This window comes from Phacochoerus africanus, chromosome 6 (genome assembly GCF_016906955.1).
Source record: "Phacochoerus africanus isolate WHEZ1 chromosome 6, ROS_Pafr_v1, whole genome shotgun sequence".
In the NCBI taxonomy this organism is placed as follows: domain Eukaryota; kingdom Metazoa; phylum Chordata; class Mammalia; order Artiodactyla; family Suidae; genus Phacochoerus; species Phacochoerus africanus.
Genome location: NC_062549.1, coordinates 28,501,952 through 28,505,638, shown reverse-complemented (window position 1 = coordinate 28,505,638; position 3,687 = coordinate 28,501,952). Strand labels below are relative to the sequence as shown.

At 37.6% G+C, this 3,687-nt stretch overlaps 1 pseudogene; it reads left to right on the top strand.

Moving 5' to 3' along the window:
* Positions 1-2,822: 2,822 nt before the first annotated feature.
* Positions 2,823-3,371, top strand: LOC125128771 (60S ribosomal protein L12-like; annotated as a pseudogene).
* The last annotated feature ends 316 nt before the right edge of the window (positions 3,372-3,687 follow it).

The window sequence follows — 3,687 nt, the reverse complement described above, 5'->3', positions numbered from 1 at the left end:
TTTATATATATTTATTATATATTTTTTTTAATTTTTATTTCTTTATTTTTTTTCTACTGCACAGCATGGTGACCCAGTTACACATACATACACACATTCTTTTTTCTCACATTACATGTTCCATCTCCAAATCCATGAGTTTCTTTTCTGTGGAAATGTTCCTTTGTGCTATATATTATATACCAGATATAAGTGATATCATATGGTATTTGTCTTTCTCTTTCTGACTTACTTCACTCAGGGTGAGAGTCTCTAGTTCCATCCATGTTGCTGCAAATGGCATTATTTTGCTCTTTTTTATGGCCAAGTATTGTTGCATTGTGTAAATATACCACATCTTCCTGATACAATCATCTATCAGTGGACATTTGGGTTGATTCCATGTCTTGGCTATTGTGAGTAGAGCTGCAATGAACATGTGGGTGCGTGTGTCTTTTTTAAGTAGAGTTTTGTCCAGATATATGCCCAAGAATGGGATTGCTGTCTCATATGGTAGTTCTATGTATAATTTTCTAAGGTACCTCCATACTGTTCTCCATAGTGGTCGTACCAGCTTACATCCCCTCCAACAGTGCAGGAGGGTTCCCTTTTCTCCACATCCCCTCCAGCATTTGTTATTTGTGGACTTATTAATTCTGACTGGTGTGAGGTGGTATCTCGTGGTAGTTTTGATTTGCATTTCTCTAATAATCAGGCATGTTGAGCATTGTTTCAAGTGCTTTTTGGCCATTTGTATATATTTTATCTTCTTGATCCATTTATCTGTTGATGGACATTTAGGTTACTTCCATGTCTTGGCTATTGTAAAGAGTGCTGCTGTAAACATTGGGGTACAAGTATCTTTTTGAATTAGAGTCTTCATCTTTTCCAGATATACGCCCAGGAGTAAGATTGTTGGATCATATGGCAACTCTACTTTTAGTTTTTAAAGGAAATTTCATACTGGTCTTCATAGCTGCTGTGCCAATTTACATTCCTACCAACAGTATAGGAGGGTTCCCTTTTCTTTGCACCCTTTCTAGGATTTATCATTTTTAGACTTTTTGATGATGACCATTCTGACTGGTGTAAGATGATACCTCATTGTAGTTTTGATTTGCATTTCCCTAATAATTAGCAATATTTAGTATCTTTGCATGTACCTGTTGGCCATCTACATGTACTCTTTGGAGAAATGTCTATTGAAGTCATCTGCCCATTTTTTGGTGGGTTTATTTGTTTTCTTAATACTAAGCTGTATGAGCTTTTGTATATTTTGAAAATTAAACCCTTGTCAGTTGCATTGTTTGCAAATATTTTCTCCCAGTCTGTAGGTTGTCTTATTGTTTTGTTTATGATTTCCTTTTCTGTGCAAAGCCTTTTAAGTTTATAGGTCCCATTTGTTTATTTTTGCTTTTATTTACATTACTCTAGGAGATGGATCCAAAAAACTATTGCTGCAATTGGGGAGTTCCCATCGTAGCTAAGCAGTTAACGAATCTGACTAGCATCCATGAGGATGCAGGTTCAATCCCTGGCCTTGCCCAGTGAGTTAGGCATCTGGAATTGCCGTGAGCTGTGGTGTAGGTCACAAACATTGCTCAGATCCGCCATTGCTGTGGCTGTGGTGTAGGCTGGTGGCTACAGTTCCAATTCAACCCCTAGCCTCAGGACCTCCATATGCTTCAGGTGCAGACCTAAAAAGCAAAAAAATTAAAAAAAAGAAGAAGAAAGTCCAAAAAACTATTGCTGCAATTTATATTAAAGAGTGTTCTTCCTATATGATCTTAAATTTAGGTCTTTAATTCATTTTGAGTTTATTTTTGTGTATGGTGTAAGAGAATGTTTTAATTTCATTCTTTTGCATTCAGCTGTCCAGTTTTCCAAGCATCACTTATTGAAGAGATTGTCTTTTCTTCACTGTATATTCTTGCTTCTTTTGTTGAAGATTAATTGACTGTAGGTGCGTGGGTTTATTTCTGGGCTCTCTATTCTATTCCATTGATGCATGTGTCTGTTTTGTGCCATGCTGTTTTGCTTTCTGTAGCTTTGTGGTATTGTCTGAAGTCTGGGAGGGTTGTGCCTCCAGTTTTGTTCTTTTCCCTCAGTATTTCTTTAGCAATTCTGGGTCTTTTGTGGTTCTGTGTAAATTTGTGGATTATTTGTCCTAGTTCTGTGAAAAAAATGTCATGGGTAATTTGATAGGGATCATATTAAATCTGTAGATTGGGGAAGCCACTTTTTTGGGTATAATGGGAGACTATGTTGAGTTCTATTGACTTCATGGAGTCCATAAACATTCTATATAGAGATATAATATTTGAAATCATCAAAATAGCTAATTCCTCTGGAGTAAATTAGATCTCTGAGGCAGTGATTATATAAACAGATAAATGCAATAAGGGTAGAATCTTGAACCAAACAGATGACAGAGAAATTTCCATCAAGGCGGCAGAGCAACATGAACCAATTCAGCACCCACTAGTCAACATGGATTTCAAACACCTGAAATGTGACTAGTTCAAATTATGTGCTATAGAATACATACCAGGTTTCTTAGAGTATGAAAAAAGAATGACCTTTAGGGGAAGGGGCTTTTCTTCAATCCCATGTTACATGGCATGTAAAATAACTATTAATAGTTGAGTAGAAAACAAAACAAAAAAAAGTAAAAGAAAAACTTTTTACTACCCATTTTTATTTACCTGCATGGTGACATGTTGGAGGAGGGGAAACAATATTATCTACATAAAAGGGAATAATCAGCTTTCTAAAAGCCACTCCTCCCTGCCAGGCCAAGGTGCAACTTTCTTCTTTCGCCCAGAATCCGGGTTCATCTGACATCAGCCACCTCCACCATGCCACCCAAGTTCGACCCCACCAGATCAAAGTCATGTACCTGAGATGTACCGGTGGAAAAGTCAGTGCTACATCTGTCCTGGCCCCCAAGATTGGTCCCCTGAGTCTGTCTCCAAAAAAGGTTGATGATGACATCACCAAGGCAACTGATGATTGGAAGGATTTGAGAATTACAGTGAAACTGACCATTCAGAACAGACAAGCCTGGATGGAGGTGATACCTTCTGCCTCTGCCCTGATCATCAAAGCTGTCAAGGAACCACCAAGAGACAGAAAGAAGAAGAAAAACATTAAGCACAGTGGAAATATCACTTTTGATGAGATTGTCAACATTGCTGGACAGATGCGGCACTGATCTTTAGCTAGAGAACTTTCTGGAACCATTAAAGAGATCCTGGGGACTGCCCAGTCTGTGGACTGCGATGTTGATGGCCACCACCCTCATGACATCATAGATGACATCAACAGTGGTGTGGTGGAATGCCCAGCTAGCTAAGAACTGCAAAGAAAAATAAAGATTATTTGACAACTAATGGAAAAAAAAAAAAAGCCACTCCCCTCTGCCTTACATATAACACACATATAATTGGAGTTCAATAAATATGTGTTAAGTGGATTAATGAACATTACTAAATAATTCAGGTACCCGGGATAAAACAGATGCCATGCTCAGATAGGAAACTGAAGAGAGTTTAATAAAATAACTATTTATAAGTATGTGAGTGGGGTAAAAAAAAAAAAAATAGGTGTTGCTACCTCCAGGCCTGAAAAAAATAGAGGGAAGAAGCAGTTATTGAAATTTGGGAAATATTTGGTAGATTTCTTTGTAGGGGCTGTGACTCAAGTTGG